Raw genomic sequence first — 19814 nt, forward strand, 5'->3', positions numbered from 1 at the left:
GGTGTTAAAGTTCTTATAGACCTAACCTTTACCAGGCTCAGGCAAACTTTGCTTTCACTCCGCCCAAAGCCCCAGATAGACTGTTTTGGCCCAAGGTATCCGATCAGGCCCCGGAAGTGACTGTGGAATCACAACTGGCCCTGACTCGCATTGCCACGCTCACTCAAAGCACAAGAGTGGAAACACAGCTCTTGACTACATTCCCAGAGCTTGTGTCCTCCTAGGTTTGACCTATGCATTTTAACTATTACAAAGAAAGGCGTTTTTACAAGTGACGGTCTAGTGAACACTGTAAGATATTAGAGGGTCGTATTCCCATGAACTGCTGTGTCCTCTTTGCTTCAATGAATCTGCATTATTCTGGCAAATAATACCTTTGAAAATCAGATAAAGTTCACTTTAAGTGTATTGTTTATAAACATTATTGTTTAATGTCCAGTTGTTTGAAACTCTGCTGTTTAAAACATATTATCAAAGTCCTTGTTAAGATTATCAGTTTGTTTAAATGTACACTTTTTATTGTGTATAATATGTTGTATTGTCTATTATGAGATTGTTGTTAATCTGTTTAGTAGCTCAACACTGCTGAACAAGCTCCACCAATTTGAGCTGAAATTAATTAAATATTACTTAATCCATACTTGTTGAATTTAATTAATAACATAATATAAAATATTGCTTGTAATCTGTTACCTCAGTTTTATTGTGTAGACCAGTGTTTCTCAACTGGTGGGTCGCAACCCAAAAGTGGGTTGTGGGAACATTTTCAGTGGGTCGCAGAGTGTGTGGTCAAAAAAAAAAAAAAAAAAAGTAGAATTTTTAAATTATTTTGACTTTTATTTTGAAATGCAAGCACCCTACTGTTTGACATGTGAATTTCATTTAATTATAGCAACAAATATGTCGAAGCGCAAGTACGACCCTGAATATAAGTATGGATTTACATATATTGACGACAAAAAGACTTAAAGCCTCAGTGTGTCCAACAAAATATCACGACAATTCGTAACTTTTTAATTTAGTGGCTAATTCGTATGAATTTGTATGATCTAATTCGTACAATTTAGTACGACATGCTCATCCTCCAATGGCGGTTGGGTTTAGGGATAGGGGTAGGTACCATGCCTCCTTTTTAAATTCATACAGTTTCGTACGACTGAACTCCTACGAATTTGTACGAATTAGCCACTAAACTGGCAAAACATAAAATACGTATGTTTTCTCGTGAGATCAGGCTGGTGTGTCATATGTAGTGAGGTGCTCTCACAAGAGAGCATGAAACCTTCTAAATTAAAAATACATTTAGAAACCAGACAACATGTTTTATTAATAGTTCAGTTTGGTTCATGGTAACTGAACCTTTGCTTACTCTAACCACTGTTTACAGTATTTGTCGTTTTTACATAATTTTATAAGTTTTCTTATTATTTATCTGTCACTACTTCTGTATGTTAACAAATAAATACGAATTAATTATAATTCCAAAAATTTTAATATAGTTCCTAAAAATTTGGGTCGTGGCTTGATGACCATGTAAAAATGTGGGCCGCATGGCCAAACCAATTGAGAACCCCTGGTGTAGACATAAGTTATTATTTTCTAGAGCTGATGAACAGGCTTCACACATTTTTTTTTTTTTTTGTTATATCTAAATAAAAAACACTGAGTAGTTTTCATAAACATTGTGTTTTTTTTTTTTCAATTAAATTAATATTTTTGTTTAGAATTTGATCGTTTCTTCAAATAATGTTTGTGGTTACTCAATTTAAATGACTAATTTTAATAAGCTAATTTAATCAATTGTTACTTAATCCATATATGTTGAATTTAATTAATAATATTGCTTGTAATTTATTACCTCAGATTTATTGAGTAGACATGGGGTATTATTTTTTACAGTGTGTTTGTGCCGAGGCACAGAGCGGATTTTTCTGTCCTTTAAATAGCAAAAAGTTGATTCAGACACTCCTTTAATGCTAAAAAACTAAAAAATACTTTGCACTTAGATAGTTAAAATAGAACTCACAATCTTCATGTTTGTCATTCTTTATATTTTAAGTTTGTTTGTAAAAATAGATTTGCTGCTGATTACGTAATGCCAGTATGGTTTATAAATATTTTTTTATGAACTAAGCACATTAAAAACTAAATAAATGCAAATTAAATCAATTATATTAGTAGTTGTTTTATTATCTGGTAAAATCCAATCCAATAATCTTAAAAAAAAAATCTCTTACAAATTGTTAATTCAGGGATTCTTAACTGCTGGGCCGCAGCCCACTAGTGGGCCTCAGTGATCCTACAGGTGGGCTGCAAGATTAAAATTAACTCACAATATTATACTATAATATTTGGATTTCATTATAATGCTATTTAGTGGCGACGCAGTGCCTTATGGCAAGAAGGTCGCTGGTTTGAGCCTTAGCTGGGTCCGTTGGCGTTTCTGTGTGGAGTTTGCATGTTCTCTCTGCATTCGAGTGGGTTTCCTCAGGGTGCTCTGGTTCCCCTTACAGTCCAAAGACATGCGGTATTGGTGAATTGGTTATAGGCTAAATTGTCCAAATGAGTGTGAATGAGTGTGTATGGATGTTTCCCAGAGATTTGTTGCAGCTGGAAGGGCATCTGCTGCTGCATATATATATATATATATATATATATATATATATATATATATATATATATATATATATATATATATATATATATATATTTAGCTGTGCCTTTACTGAATGAGCACTGTGCTGCGTCCGACAGATCGCACTATTATGTTTTTCTTTTTCTTTTTCATTCTTTTATAACCTATTTTAACTCATTTTAATTTGTTTTTATCTGTTTTTTATAATTTTTATTGTCTGCATTTTATATCCTAAACTTGTCTTTTTTATTCCTGTTTATGTAAAGCACTTTGAATTGCCACTGTGTATGAAATGTGCTATATAAATAAACTTGCCTTGCCTTGCCTTGCCTATATATATATATATATATATATATATATATATATATATATATATATATATATATATATATATATATGCATACATATAAAATGTTTTAATTATTTATTTATTTGTCATATAAACATAAACGTTCAAAATGCATATTTGTTCAGTTTTTAGTTCAAAACAACATCACATAAATGCTCTCAAATAACCTTTTAATCAATTTCACAGATCTCGTTTACGTGTCAGTTCAGGAATGCACGAAGCGTTTGATTAAGTGCTTTTCTCGTATTTAACAACATTCCTCAGCAGACGAGACTCCCGCATTCTTACACACAACCCCAAACACACCAAAACAACACGACCCCAAGCTGCTTAGTGAAGCTTTACAATTGTCTGCTCCCTTGTTAAGCACTTTATTTTTTCCAATGGCTGGTTGACAAATATTTGGGCAGGCCCTCTGAATCGGGAGAGCGATGGGTTTCTGGGGCGAGCAGTGATGAAACAACGCTCTCTTTGTCCCGTACGCCTCCTCCTGTGTGTTTCTGTGCTGTTCGGGCGAGTTTAGGATTCCATTCACATAGCGGCTGTTTGGAAGGTCAAGCCAAGAAACGCTGGACACGTTGGCATTTTTCTTTTCGGCGAGAGAAAAGAGAGTGCAAAGAGAGGGTAAGTAAAGGTGAGCGGTGAGTGTGCTTTACCACGGTAAACAATGTCGAAAGAGCACCACAGGGTTTGTAATACTCAGTTTAAAGAGTCAGGACAACTGTGGAAGATGAAATACATTCACATACACTTGTAAAATATAGTGTTTTTTGATCAAAAATGGTTACAATTCAGAAGGATTGACAATGAGAGCCTGATCTCACAAGGAAATTAAAAAAATATGCTTTGTGAGTTTAGGGACTAATTCATACGAATATGAGTTTAGTCATAAGAAAATGTACAAATTTTGGTAAAACTTTATAATAACTACACACTATAAATCATTTATTAAGCATTAGCATTAAGCAAATAATGAATTCATTATCCGTTAAGCACATACACTACATTAATAAACGTTAGTAAGCAGTTTATAACTGCAGCTACAGATGCTCTATTCTTGACTTATAACTATATTTAAAATGTGCTTAATAATTGTATTTTCATACTTAGTTAATGATTTATTTTTCATTACTAAATTAAGTATCGCATTATTTACAAACCATTTGTATTTAAGAGTAGCTAATTATTATGCACCAACCTGTGAGATCTCTTCGCTCTATGGATCGTCTCTATTGGCAAGTTCCTAGATCACGCTTAAAATGTCGAGGGGATAGAGCTTTCTCAGTAGCAGCTCCAAGACTCTGGAGCAATCTCCCACTCTTTGTAAGAACAGCTCAAACTTTCGAGTCGTTTCAGAGGTCACTGAAAACACACTTATTTTCTTTAGCTTTTAATCATGTGATATGAGTTTATGTATTTTGGTTTTATGTATATTTTACATGCTTTTTATTTGATTTTATGTACAGCACTTTGGTAATCCATTGTGATTTGTGAAAGTGCTATAGAAATAAAGTGAGTTGAGTTGAGTTGAGTAGTTGAGGGTTTGTAGGATCATTCAGAATGAGTTAGTAAACGATTAATAAAATATTGAAATCAACGTTTGTATGTCTTACTATTCAGGCATATACTAATAGTCAACTAATATGTTAATAAATGCTTTATTAACTCAACTTCATGCAGTTTTGTGACCTAATCTAAAGTTAGGACTATTTATGCTTTATAAATCCCTTATAAATGACAATTAAAGGCTTAGAATCAAATGAACTATAATCTTTGCAATCTTTTCTAAAATTTCAAATTCCTGTAAAGTTTAAACATTGCTGAATAACAGTAGTGTCAAAATACAACAAAACTGGATAAAACAACAATATAATAATTAAACAATGTAACAAAATTTAATTTTTAAACTCTACAGTGATTCTATTTTAGATCAGGTTGCAAATATTTATTTTTTTATTTGAAGTACAGTTTCATTTGTGTATCTTTAATTGAATAGGAATGAATAATGTCATTTTTCCTGTTTAGAATTTAACTGAGCCTTTATGTGTCATTTATAAAGGATTTATCAAGCATGAATAGTCCTCACTTTAGATTAGGTCACAAAACTAGGTGAAGTTGAGTTAATAAAGCATTTATTAATATACATAGTAACCATTAATATATGCCTGAATAATAGGACATATAAACGTTAATTTCAATAGTTTATTAATCGTTTACTAACTCATTCTGAATGATCCTAAAACCCCTCAACTACTCTTAAATACAAATGGTTTGTAAATAATGCGATACTTTAATTTAGTAAAAATAAATCATTTACGAAGTATGAAAATACAATTATCAAGCACATTTTAAATATGGTTATGTCAAGAATAGAGCATTTGTAGCTGCAGTTATAAACTGCTTACACTGAAAAAAATTATTCAAACATGATTCCTTGGATTTACTCAATCTTTTTATGTAAAGTGGTTGCAAACAATTTATTTGTGTTGAATTTAAACAAACAAATTAAGTTGAAGTTTGTTCAATTTAATTTGTTTGTTTAAATTCAACCCAAATAAATTGTTTGCAACAGTTCTGCATGCAACACTTTTTTTCAGTGTACTAACGTTTATTAATGTAAAGTTAATGCTTAATGGATAATGAATTCACTATTTGCTAATGCTTAATAAATGATTTATAGTGTGTAGTTATTATAAAGTGTTACCCAAATTTTTTAATTAAATGTGGTGCTGAACCCATCCTCTACGCCTAGCCGTCATTTGGGGATGAGCAACTTATGCTAAATTGTATGAATTAGATCATTAAAAATTCAAACAAATTAGCCGCAAAATCAAAAAGTTACAAATTGCTGTGAGATATCGTTGACAGGAAGCATGATGGATTAAAAAGTTAAACCAGATTTACATGGGTCGACGTCAATGTTCAACGGCCAACCTAAAAATCAACCAAATAACATCTAGTTATGTTACAGCTTGACACTTTGTGGACGTTATAACTATGACATCTATCAGATGTTGGATTTCGGTTGCCATAACTGACAATTAAATATCAGTATTTGTCGTCAATATGACGTTAGTTTAAGATATCGGCTCAGCGTTGGAGTTTGGTCACTTTCCAGCACAACCTAAAATTAACCAAACATCACTGTCATTTGATGTTGTTATTGGACATCAAAATAAAAAAATCCTTAGACTTAGACCAGGGGTCACCAACCCTGTTCCTGGAGAGCTACCTCCTACACTTTTCATTTGCAACCCTGACCAAACACACCTGTTTGTAATTATGAAGTGCTGCTTTAGGTACTATTAATTGGTTCAGGTGTGTTTGATCAGGGTTGGGACTGAATTCTGCAGGAAGGTAGCTCTCTAGGAACAGGGTTGGTGACCCCTGGGCTAGACAATGAATTTTGGTCACCTGATATCACAACCTAAATCTAACCTAATAGTAATGTCTTATGACGTTGTGTGTCTGCTGGGCAATAACTAAATGCACTAAAGAATGTTACGTTTACACACATCCACAAATTCAACTCAGCTATTTACAGCATAATACTGATTACTCACTACTTTTGAGTACTTTTGAAAGAGCTACTTTTTACTCATACTTTGAGTAATATTTACAACAGATACATTTACTCTACTTGCACTACATTTTTAAGGCAAGAAATGGTACTTTTACTTAAGTATGACTTTTCAGTACTCTTTCCACCATTGGTTTTGACAAGAAAACATCTTATCAGAATTCACTAGTTCAGCCTTTTCTGGCATCATGTGATTAGGTGATCATTAGAGACAGAAAGGGATGACTGGTCAAGAAACAGCAAGAATTCGTTAGTCAAACTTAATTTAATTCAATTTTAGTTATGTAGTGCTTTTCACAATGTAGATGTTTTACAATGTGTCAAAGCCACTTAAAAAAGATGAAGTTCTAGTAAATTGAAACTGTGTCAGATCACTTGACACAGTTAAAGTTAATTGTAGTTTAGTTCAGTGTAATGCAAATGTCACTTCTGAAAATCAAAACCAGAGGTCACCTATCTCGGTCCTGAAGAGCCAGTGTCCCTGCGGAGTTTAGTTCAAACTTGCCTTGACAGACTTGCTTGGAGGTTTTAAATTTTCCTAGTAAGACCTTAATTAGCTTGTTTAGGTGTATGATCATGGTTGGCGCTAACTCTATGTCCATGTTTTATTCTGAGTACTCAATGAACCAGGAATTGAGTATTTATGCGAGTATGTTGTATACAAGTCAATGCAAATGTGAGAACAGAGGTGAATTATCATGCTATGATAAAAACGACATGAAATACAGGATACATTTAACTCGAATGCTCAAAATTTGCCTCTTTCACATCTTTCGTGTTTGATGTGAACCCAGCCGTGCTGGCCAATCAGAAAGGAGAAAACAGCAAGGACGTGGACGTCATGAAGTGAAAACTCCAGTTTTATTGTCCACAACACCACAGTGTACACAGAGTTTTGGAAAGTCTTCACCCTGGCTGGAGTTTTCAGAAAGTTTTAGGTTCAGTCACCCAATATGCTGTTTCCTTGTGGATAATCAGAAAAACTGCATCGAAAAATGTGTGGTTTTGAAAATACTCTTGTTCATGTGGACAGGGCCTAAACTTTGCAAGACACAGACCCTGCAGAAACAAGTTTGGTGACCCCTGGTCAAAATGCTCAAAAGCAACTCCACCAATCCACTAGTGCCAAGACAAAAGAGCCAGTAAGGAACCAACTTTACCAATTGACGGAAGTAAATGAAAAAAACTCAAGAGAAACCAGCCTCAGCTGGACACAACCATTTTTCCTCTAGTCAAATGTGTTGTGTAGAGCTGCAGTCTGGGTGCTGGAGGTTTGAGAATGATGGATATGTATCATGGAGAGAAGCTGCAGGTCTGAGTACAATCTACACCAGCGGTGCCCAAAATTCAGTCCTGGAGGGCCGGTGTCCTGCATAGTTTAGCTTTAAATTCCTTCAACACACCTGCCTGGGGTTCTTGCTAGATGGGATATGGTTGCGGCCGAAATTAAAGAGAATTATTATTATGTATGTAATAACTTATTTATTATTTATTCATTAAATTTTCCTTTTATTGTTTTTACTAACATCCACCTTCACCCCAATCCTAAACCCAACCGTCACAGTAACATAAAAACAATAGTTGGACCAAGTATTATTTTTGCTTACTATTAAATTAACTAATAAATTATATTTTTTTAAAGGGCACATAGGTTACCCCTTTTTTCATATTTATTATAAGTCTTTTGTGTCCCCAGAATGTGTGTGTAAAGTTTCAGCTCAAAACACCCATCAGAGTATTTATTATAGCTGTTTGAAATGTCTGTATTATAGCTGGGAAAAGGTTGTTGCTGTTTTTTTGCACTGGGCCTTTAAGGTGAGTCATCCCCGCCCACCGATCCCACGTGCCTGTCAGCAACTTGCCTCAACACGCCCTCGGCTGCCTCAGGAAGCAGATCTCACGTAACGTTTGTGAGAAATACTACAGTAAGAACTTTACCAACAACAATGAGTTCACGCACACACACAGGCACATACATAGCGAAGACAGGCAGACACACTCACAGATGCACATACATACCGTAGACAGGCAGACACACTCACACACACACACATTGCACAGTGCAGACACACACGCACATACATAGTGTAGACACGGAAACACACTCACACACACACAGCACGGACACGTAGCGCGACACACACACACACACACAATCATAGCATAGACAAACAGACACACACATACATAGAGCAGACACACACACACAGAGAGACAGTGAGACGAAGTGATGATGAAGTGAATCTGAAGTGAATGGCTGTACTTCATTACACACATGTACACGTTTTAAAACATGTTAAACTTGTAAAACTCACTCTTGATCACGTCTGATGATAATTGATGATTCTAGCAAACTGAAACAAACCTTTTATTCCCGGTTGCTTTGCACACATGCTGTCGATATGAGTATATGCAATAGTACGGAGACATGTTATTGCGCGCAGCTGTCAATCAATATTGGTGGGCGGGGGGATCGCACTCCTACATAAAGTTGCGGTCGATCTGAAAACCGTTCCAATTGGTCCACCGTTTTTATGTTGTTAAATGTAAACAAAAAAGGACTGGGTGTGTATATTTCACCCCAATACGACAATATATACTTACACACATGTATGTCCAAACAGGTTGAAAAGTAGATTTTTCACCATAGGTGCCCTTTAATGCCTACTCCCACCTCAATCCTAAACCCAGCTGTCACAGTACTGTAAAAATATTAATTATTGATATACAGTCTCAAAAAAAAAAAAAAAATGCTGCTATATTGATGTGAATATCGCACTTCCAGCCAACCGCGTAGCCAATCTAGACTTTTCCCCTGCCTGGAAGTTTCTGATATACCCAGAAGAGCTTGATTAGTTGGTTCAGGGGTGTCCAATTGGGGTTAATTGGAACTAAACTCTGCAGAACACTGGCCCTCCTGGAGCAAGTTTGGTCACCCCTGATCAACAAAGTGGCTGTCGAAGAATCTAAACCCAACACTAAACAAACCTACTGTATCCCATCATCAAGTGGAAAAAAGGCAGCTTGAATAATCTTTTAAAACATCTTCTTTGTTGTTCATCAGAGAAAGTAAATCATATGGGTTTTAGACTGACATGAGGGTAAGTAAATTATCACTGAACTTCAATATCTTTTGTACGAGGTACAAACAGGACCATTGATTACTCAATAACAATGAAGCTGTTTTCCATTCCTCAGTAGCCTCATCTTTCTTTTTTCTCTCCATCCTTGTTAACATGAAGAAAAGCTTGATTTAGGCCCAACCAGTTTGATGTAGGGTATCATAAAGATTGGCAATTGACAACGAGTTCCCAGAAGCTGAACTCATATTTAGACACTATCGAAGAGTTAGTCCAGAAAACAGAAAAACTACAGTTTGTTTTTTTCCACCGTTCCCCAACACGGTTTTTACTACGTACTGTAAGTAAAATTGACCAATAGGAGCACAGAAGCTCTTCCAATGAAAGATTAAAAAGTCTCAAAACAAAAGACAGATGGTGGTATTGGTGCTGCTACTGTAGGTGAAATGATGCAACCGAGGAAAGATTCATGAAGCTTCTCTTATGACAAGATGGCAAGTATAAAACAGGCTGAGTCAATACCTATTGTTGGTTCACTTCATTGTCTCTGGAAGTCAGCCAACAGTTCAACCTTCCCAGTGACACCAAGTATTACATTGAAGATGGCAATGATTGGTCATGTAATGTGACATTTCTTGTCCATGGTATGGCAAGAATTTATAAGTCAACATTTGACTCTCGTAGGGTCTTGAAAACTCTTGCCCTTCGTGTTCCACAGAGAAAGTAAGTCATATGTGTTTTGGAACAGCATGAGGGCGAGTAAATGATGACTGAACCTCCAACCCTTTTGTGCGAGGTACAAACAGGGCCATTGATTGCTGATCCACGATGAAGCTGTTTTCCATTCCTCCAGCAGCCCCTTCCTTCCCTTTCCCCTCTCCCCCCTTGTTAACATTTGGCAAAATAAGTGCGTCTACATTTAGTTAATGATCACCAGCCATGCAAATTGGCTGTTTTGATATTCAGATGATGACTTTTCGGCTGTTTATTTACCTCCCCATATGTCCCCTGGGCGCCCGTATGCTAATTTGATTCAGTTCTCTGTCCTGAAAATTAGAGCAGGAAGGAAGTTGCGAGCAAACAAAAAAAGGCAAGCGGAGATACTGTTCAAAGAGAAGGGGAGTCGCATTTATTTGAACCCGAGCGCAGAAGCCGAGCGTAATTGTTTCGCTGAATGTGAACTCGCTGTCTAAAGAGATAGGGAGGTTGTCACATCAATTGGACACGGCAGAGTTCAGTGCATACAGATCCTGTTATTGCGCTTGCGGTGGGCTATGAGGAATGTCGGAGGAACGCTCCGGAAAGTCATGTGGGACTCGGAGACCTGATGCTCACTGGCCCACATGAGTGATCCTCTGATCTTACCGTGTGTGTGTTTGGCTGGGGAAAAGTTTCAGGGCATGACGAAGCTGGCGGGTTTGACGTTCCGCTAGTAATACATGCAGCTCTGGGGTGTTGGTTTATTTCTGGATGTGGGTGAGTTTCCCTACTGTTACGCTGGGTTTGTTTACTCCGGAAGATGTTTGTGGTTGTCTATGGTGGGTTGAATCTGATGAATGAGCTAATGAACAACACAAATTCCTGTCAGGGACTATAGAAAAACAAGCACGTAGGCTTGTTCGTCCCTAGTGGCAATAAGCAACTTTGCAAAGGTAATCATTGTTCTCAAACACATTTCCCAGCATCTCCACCCACCTGAAATTGCTTTCAGTGGAAGTCCAAACCTAGTGGTCCAATTGACAATTAGTTTACTAATATGTTTGCTACTGGTTCAAATAATTTATAAAAAAAAATGAAACAATGCAATTCTTTAATTCAAGTTTAGCACTTTTACAATGTAGAGCAGGGGTCACCAATCTCGGTCCTGGAGGGCCGGTGTCCCTGCAGGGTTTAGCTCCAACTTGCCTCAACACACCTGCCTGGGTGTTTCAAGTATACCTAGTAAGACCTTGATTAGCTTGTTCAGGTGTGTTTGATTAGGGTTGGAGCGAAAATCTGCAGGACACCGGCCCTCCAGGAACAAGTTTGGTGACCACTGATGTAGACTGTGTCAAAACAGCTGATCACAGAAGTTCAAGTAAACTGAATCTGTGTCAGTCCAGTGTTCAGAGTTGAAGTGCAGTTTAGTTTAGTTCAGTGTGGTTTAATTTTCACTGCTGAAAGTCCAAACACTAATGAGCAAATCCATCCATGCGCAGCTCCACAGGTCCCGAACCAAGCAAGCCAGTGGCGCCAGTGGAGGAACAAACTTCACCAATTGACGAAACTGAAGGAAAAAACCTAGAGAGAAATCAGGCTCAGTTGGGCACGACCATTTCTACTCTGACCAAACTTCTTTCCAGAGCTGCAGTCTAGACACTGGAGGCTGGAGAATGCTGAACGTCCAACTCAATTCTCGAGTATTTTTTGTGACAGCTTAATTGTTTTACATTTAATCAACTTAAAATCGAAAAAAAAAACATTGATTTAATTTAACGGATTTGCTTTGGGACGACATGAAGGGATTATGTGGAACCCAGCAGTTTTTTCAGTGTGTGATTGCATTTGTTTGGAAGTATACAAGTATACCTCGATTTTTATTTTGTACACTCAAAGGCACACAAAAAGTAAGTATGCAATCAAGCATGTGTTCTGATATATAGGAGTTCTGCTATGCACAATCACCATTAGGTAAAACCCATATAAACATCCTTTGGTCACTTTGGCTTGCATCCATGCTTTCACTCAAATTTCTGATGAGGAAAAGAATGACTATGTATGTATGTATGTATGTATATACATATATATATATATATATATATATACATATATATATATATATATATATATATATATATATATATATATATATATATATATATATATATATATATATAGGTGGGCATAGAATATTTTTTTTTAATCTAGATTAATCTCACAGTAATCTTGGAATTAATCTAGATAAATCTATATTCCAATGGCTCATTTGAATTCTCCCATAAGTCTTTGAGAACAGGCTACTCAAGCCAGGTGGCGCATTAGACCAGGGGTTCATCTCCTGTTTCCAAAATTCATCACAAACTGCTTGAGAAACTGTTCTACTATGATAATTGGTGATGAAAATAAATGATGTTCAATGAGATGTACTTGTGTTTACTAACTGTTTATTCAGTTAAACATGAATTTTGAACTGTAGGCCTGAACAGCAATGTTTGATCACCTCGGAAAAATCTGATATTATATAAATACTATACACTATAGGCCATACTGTGAGAACATCACTAAGGAAATATTTGGTACAGAATACAAGTTTTCATAGGAGGGCTAACCATTTTGCCTTCAGCTATACAGTATATGTATAAATTATATTTTAATTTGAAAAACAGTAAACACAAAGCAAAATCTCATTACTTTTTGATGTCGTCTTGGATACACATGCATCATAAACAAATAAGCATGCGCACACTTCTGAGAGATCCACGAGAAACAATGGAAAAATACATTTCTCTCAGGGAAAATAAAAGCAAAGGCTGTTTTCATGAGCTAAAGCTCGGGTACCCTTGAAGAAGCACAATAATTGCTTTGGTCAAAACAAAAGACGAGGACGTGAATTTATTCTTGAACTCAAATGAAAGTTCAGCACGACCATAAACATTTGCGTCCGACTGTTTACTTTTTTCTCTCTCTAGGCACTGAACCTCAATTAGCTAATTTTAACAAAAGATTACTTATCATTGTTGTTGTTCATTATTATTTAAAACGATGGATAACATCAGTGTTCAGAAATAAAAGTTGCCGTATGAAACATTAAAGAGACTTTTTGATAACATTTCCTATGAAGCTCTTTTATTTTTAGTTTTCTCTGGGTGCCTGATGGAGCTTTAGAAAATAAACAAACTATAACTGGTTTACTTAATTTGTCTGCTAATAATGTTGAAAAGTGAACATACATAAAGAACAAACAGAATTTCCCCTTGTTTGCCTCATGTTTAGTTATTTTGCTTCTAACAACTCTTAATAGCTGGCTGCACATTATTTATTATTTATATTTTAGGGGAAAATCCTAACAGCTTTTTTTCATGAATAAACAAAATACTGTTACAAAATTATACAGTTTCGTAATGAGACTTATAGAGGAAAGAGTTGTTTCAGAGCTTTAGTCCCCATTCTTTTTCCTTGTATGGAAATGAGCAGCATGAACACACAGCTAAATGTCTTATTTTTTTGTCCTACATGGAGTTAGCAAACAAGAACAAACATCAATAAAAAGCTTTTCTTAGGATTTTTGTTTGATTTCTAGTCTAAATATATATATATATATATATATATATATATATATATATATATATATATATATATATATATATATATATAATCTTAAATCAAGAAGAATTTTCTAGACAAGTAAAACATATTGTCTTGTTTTAAGAAATAATATATAAAAAAGCAAGTTTTTCATGAAAACAAGCAAAATAATCTGTCAATGGGCATATTGTATGCTTGTCAAGAATTTTCTTCTTGATTTAACAATTTTGAGAAAGTGAGAAAAGCATGGGTATTTATTTGAGTCATATATATGTAATTATTCAAACACATTGTGTGGTTTTAGACAACATGTATCTAAACATAATGCTTTATTGATTGGCGGATTGATTAATCGATTCATTGGGGATGATGGACTGAGCAAATGTCCAGTCGACTCTTATTTTTCAGTGCAATCAATAATGGATCAAGAGGAAGACTCTATTAGACTGTCTAACACTGACCCCCAGATCTTGACAGATTTATTTACTTTATTTATTTATTATTTTTAAAACCTTCTGAGTTTTAGCCACAAAGTGCAGAACCAGCTTGTCACATGATACCAAAGTTCTCCACGGAAATCGGAAAGTAGTTTTGTACAATTATACAACTGCTGGATAGAAAGTAACCAACCTATTAGGATTAATAAATAAATAAATAGTTTCTACAATATATATATATATATATATATATATATATATATATATATATATATATATATATATGTTTAATAATATATAATAATAAAACAAAATAATAATAATAATGATAATAATATACAGTGATGAACAGATATGAGTTCACCCCTTTTAAAAATAAATATTTTATTTTTGTTTTTGTGAATAAAGGGAATATATTCTTGATACATTTAAATAAAGCTGATTTTTTAAACACACACATATATATATATATATATATATATATATATATATATATATATATATATATATATATATATATATATATATATATATATATATATATATACTTTTTTTCTTTTTTTCCACACTTGGATTTGGGGATCCTCTATTCTCCTTGTCGATCCTCTCCAGTTCTGTCAGGTTGAATGGTGGTGGACAGCCATTTTTAGGTCTCTCCAGAGATGCTCAATTGGGTTTAAGTCAGGGTTCTGGCATTTAAGGACATTCATTACATATCCTGTTTATTAAAATTGTGTTTATATTTCCCCCAATTACAAATTTTTGCACTTTGATCTTTTTTGATCACTGTGATTTGTGAAGTTCTTTTTTTAATATATATGGTGAACGGAAAGAAAAAACTCAGCATTTCATGATTCGGTGGTCCTTTAAGGTAATCAAAAATCGCTGCTTACATGGTAGACTCTTAATAACAGTATTATCTCGGAGTATTGGTGTCCATGTAAATGTAGTCAGAAAGCGCCAGATGAAGTCGCGAGCTGTCAAAGACAGCGCATTCCTCTGCCTTTCAGCATGCGCCCTCCAATGTTTCATTAAGTTTGACGTGTTTCCCCCTTAAACGCAACTTTTGTAAAGCGTCTGCTTCGCTATATGTTGCTTACATAAAGAAATCTGTGTTACAAGTTAATCAAAGATTCTAATAAACAATTACATTTTGAATTTAAATAGTGTTTGTCTTGCGTTTACATTAATTTTATACGTGAATAGCCAAAATTACAAGTTTCAGTCTTTTAAATGTGATTAATCGTGATTAATTAAAAAAAGCGGGATTAATTAGTACATTTTTTATCGATATATATATATATATATATATATATATATATATATATATATATATATATATATATATATATATATATATATATTACATTAGTTCCCATTGGCGATTTTATTTGTATGAAAAGTAGGAAAATGTAACATTTTTAAAAGATGGCATGTCCCCTAAACCCCACCCCTAACCCCACCCCTCATTGAGGGTTAAGCAAATCGTACAAAAATGTATGAATGAGATTTTACGGATAATTATGAATTAGCCACTAAATCAAAACGTTGGGAACTACTGTGTGATTGCATTGATATAACAGCCGACATTTGTAATTCAAGTAATTTTATGGCCATACATGAATGTTATTTATTTTTTTTTTTAAATAAAAGCTTATCCTGGCTATAGAAAAATTTGTTGTTCAATAAAACATGTTGCACAAGATTAAACATAATAGGGAAATTAATCTGTTTTTTTTGCCTTTACAGAAGTATTATTTGACACAAAAGTGGCTTCAGTGTGTCTTTATTGCTCAGAAACATGTAGAGTTGAAGTCAAAATGATTCGCCCTCCTCATATATATATATATATATATATATATATATATATATATATATATATATATATATATATATATATATATATATATATATATTTTATATTTCCCAAATTATGTGTAACATTCAGGAATTTTTCGCAGTATTTCCTATAATTTTTTTAATTATTCTGGATAAAGTCTTATTTGTTTTATTTCGGCTAAAATAAAAGCAGTTTTTAAGGTTTAAAAACCCCTTTTAGGATCAATATTATTAGCCCTCTTAAGCCATTTTTTTTCCAATTGTCTACAGAAGAAACCCTCATTATACTATGACTTGCCTAATTACCCTAATTAACCTAGTTAAGCCTCTTTAATGGCAATTTAGGCTGTATAGAAGTGTCTTGAAAATTATCTAGTAAGATATTATGTACTGTCATCATGGCAAGATAAAATAAATCAGTTATTAAAACTATTATGATTAGAAAGTTGTTGAAGAAAATAAACAGAAATTGGGGGAAAATATATACAGGGGGGCAAATAATTTTGGAGGGCTTATAGTTCTGACTTCAAATGTATGTGCTCTTTACAGACAGCAAGGCTTCAGTTTACCTCTCTTTCTCTCTCACACATGTACACACTCCCGCTGTTGGAAATCGTCAATACTCCAGGCCTCGAGGGGAGAGGAGTCACTTTGCTGAAGTTAACCGTTCCTCTGGGAGAAGAGCCAGAGAACTAGTTCCTGAAGTGTCTCCATCTGAAAGGCTCTAATGTTCGCTTGTTTCTTTGTAAACTTACTGGAGACTCAGGTCCAAGTCATTACAGGCAGATATACGGAGAGCAGGAAATGCCTGAAATTGAAGCAGTGTGTTGTGCGTCTGAAGCGCAGGAAAATGTTTCTGATAATAGAGCGTGTTCATGGATTACACTTGATGTCTTACTTCGGGCCTATTCATGGGGGGTTTGCGTGCTCGTGATTTAGAAACACGCATCTCCACACTTCTCCTTTGAATAGATGACCAATTTAATGGGAATTTATGATTTAAATTATGATGGTGGCTCAGTGGTCGCACTGTTAGCAAGAAGATCGCAAGTTTGCATGTTCTCCCCGTGTTGGCGTGGGTTTCTTCCGGCCGCTCCGGTTCCCCCACAGTCCAAAGACATGCATTATATGTGAATTGAATAAACTAAACTGGCCATAGTTTATGGGTGTGCATGTGAGTGTGTATGGGTGTTTCCCAGCACTGAGTTGCAGCTGGAAGGGCATCTGCTGTGTAAAACATATGCTGGATAATTTCTAAAAGCTTAGTACAATCTAAAAATGTTTTTAATGCAATAGTTATTTAGAACGCATCACTTTAAAATTTCCATTATGACATGTCAAGTTTATCACGCGACACTGCAACGCCAACAATTTATGTATACATTGTTTTGTTTCTTTTTTTCTCTTTTCTGCAAATATTGACAAACGTACTAATTATTTTGTAAAATATCGGATGTACCGATTCCCAAACATGTGCAAGGATGTGTATTTCGAAATTATTTTCATCATGTTGCTTGCACATTGTCCAGTTATTTAAAAAATTAACAATATTACCATCTCCATAGACATCAGAGTGTATTTTACAAAACATAAATGTTATGTTTTACTAGTACTTATTTGTATTTGAATGTCTGAAACCTTAAAAAGAAACTGATCAATTGTGATTTATGATAAGCACTGCAAACCTATGCTCTATTGCGAAAAATCACATTTGATTTTAGAAGTTGATGATGTTGAGCTAATCACACCGGTGTGATCACATGCGTGAAAGATCTCCCAATTCTCCCAAAAGACTTCAATAGTCTAAAAATCATTACAGTTCTATGGATATCATCTATTAACTGTAATAGTTAGTTTTTATTTTAATCAGGTCTGGTGATTGGCTGGCCATTACCTCAGCTTTATATTCTTTCTCTGAAACCATTTGAGAGTTTTCTTGGCTGTGTAACATCCACCCTGGGTTCATCTTCAAAATCTGGTACTGTAGGTGTTGGGACTGAAGCAGCTTATAGGGCATGGCTGCCTAACCCTTAGCCTTTTCAGTACATTTTCAGTGTGTCTCTTCATTTTATTACATATTACTAAATTTCTAAACTAATTCGTTTTGTTTCCGTTCTATGTATGCATTATTTTGCTTGTTACCAATATCTATTAAAAATTTCAAGTCAACAGCAAAAATATGTTGTACGAGATAAAATGGTGATGTGTTCACTTGTTTTCCATGTGCTGTATGCACAGCATACCTAAAATACATGTTTAAAATCCGATGTGGTATTTCAAACTACATGTCAGCGCAGTCTCATTAACTAAACATCTGCTATCATAACCATTTGTCTGTTGACCTGGGATTTGTTCCCCGATCTTTCCATATATCCTAAAAATCAATATCAATACAGTAGTAGGTCGGAGATAAATAGGCGAGGATTTGGAGGCGGGTGTTGTGAATGGTGTTTGTTTAGTAATCTCTTTCCACAGTGAAGGCAGATAGCGCATCTAATGATCTGATTCTCTCTGGAGCCTCCAGTGAACTGAGCTTTCGAAAGGGAGATGAATCCCACTCTTATCTCCCAGATACACGCTGATGGAGAAAGATCCCGCTTGTCTTGGTTTGTTGGGGGAGGCCTGGATGGCAAATGGGCCGAGAGAAGAGAGCCAACAGGTACTGCATCACACCGACACAACAAATTAGATTGAGCCGCCAGGGGAGAGAGAAGAGCGAATTAAACCACAGCTTTACTGTAGATGGAGACGGCGGCGTGATGAAGTCCTCTGCTGATCAACATCTGACCTTCTTTGAGGTCGAGAAGGCATTTTATGTGTTGTTGCATCCAAAACAAAAGGGAAAGCCTTTTGCAATATCTGGTTTAAACTGATGTTCTTTGGTTGGGTCGGGGTTTTCTTGAAACAATATAAAAGATTGCTGAAATATAGTTCAGATATAAAGCTATAAAAGCTAATAGCTAACAATGTAAAATAATTTTTAGATTTGGCAATCCATATGTTTTTTAAATGTTTTATTTTCTGTCTTTGGTTTCTTTGTTTTTATATATATATATACATATTTATATATATACAACAGTTCTGTCTGGTTCTTGAATCTGATTGGCTGATAGTCGTGTGCGATATTTTGCCAGTAACATCACACATAGGCCTCTTCACCCTTCACCTCTGTGTATTACTCCGCCCACATACATCAAGCAACAAGCAGAGACACCACAGTTTGACAAATATTACTGTTGTTAGACAACAAAATGTACTTTTGAGGCTTTTTTAGTCGAGAATGTAGTTGTTTAGATAGCAACCATGCAGTTTATTTGTAAGATTAGTGCCTATTTTAAAATATTCACAATTTCTGAGAGCTCGTCGGCGGCCAAAGACGGTTGACATCTATCCACAAGATGGCGCCAGGACCGCAGGATAAGCCCTTGCTCAGTGTGTTCTCTTGAGCGTTAATAAAAAGCTGAAAAACGTAAACGTTGTGGTTTTTAAGGTGGACCAGATAAAGTCAATAAGAAGCTGCGAATAAGAAGCTGGATTCAGCCTTGTCCCTCCTTATCGCAAACACAACAGCAGTATGTTGAGAAATCTCTGGATGGATTTTATGTCACGT

General features: G+C 35.1%; 1 long non-coding RNA gene across 1 annotated transcript; it reads left to right on the forward strand.

Annotated features, from left to right (window-relative positions):
* The first annotated feature begins 10699 nt into the window (after positions 1-10699).
* On the forward strand, positions 10700-18394 carry LOC141380203 (uncharacterized). Its single transcript, XR_012397839.1, has 3 exons — positions 10700-11120; positions 11843-12250; positions 16833-18394. It is a non-coding gene; the product is annotated as an uncharacterized lncRNA (long non-coding RNA).
* The last annotated feature ends 1420 nt before the right edge of the window (positions 18395-19814 follow it).

This window comes from Danio rerio, chromosome 22 (assembly GCF_049306965.1).
Source record: "Danio rerio strain Tuebingen ecotype United States chromosome 22, GRCz12tu, whole genome shotgun sequence".
Lineage (NCBI taxonomy): Eukaryota > Metazoa > Chordata > Actinopteri > Cypriniformes > Danionidae > Danio > Danio rerio.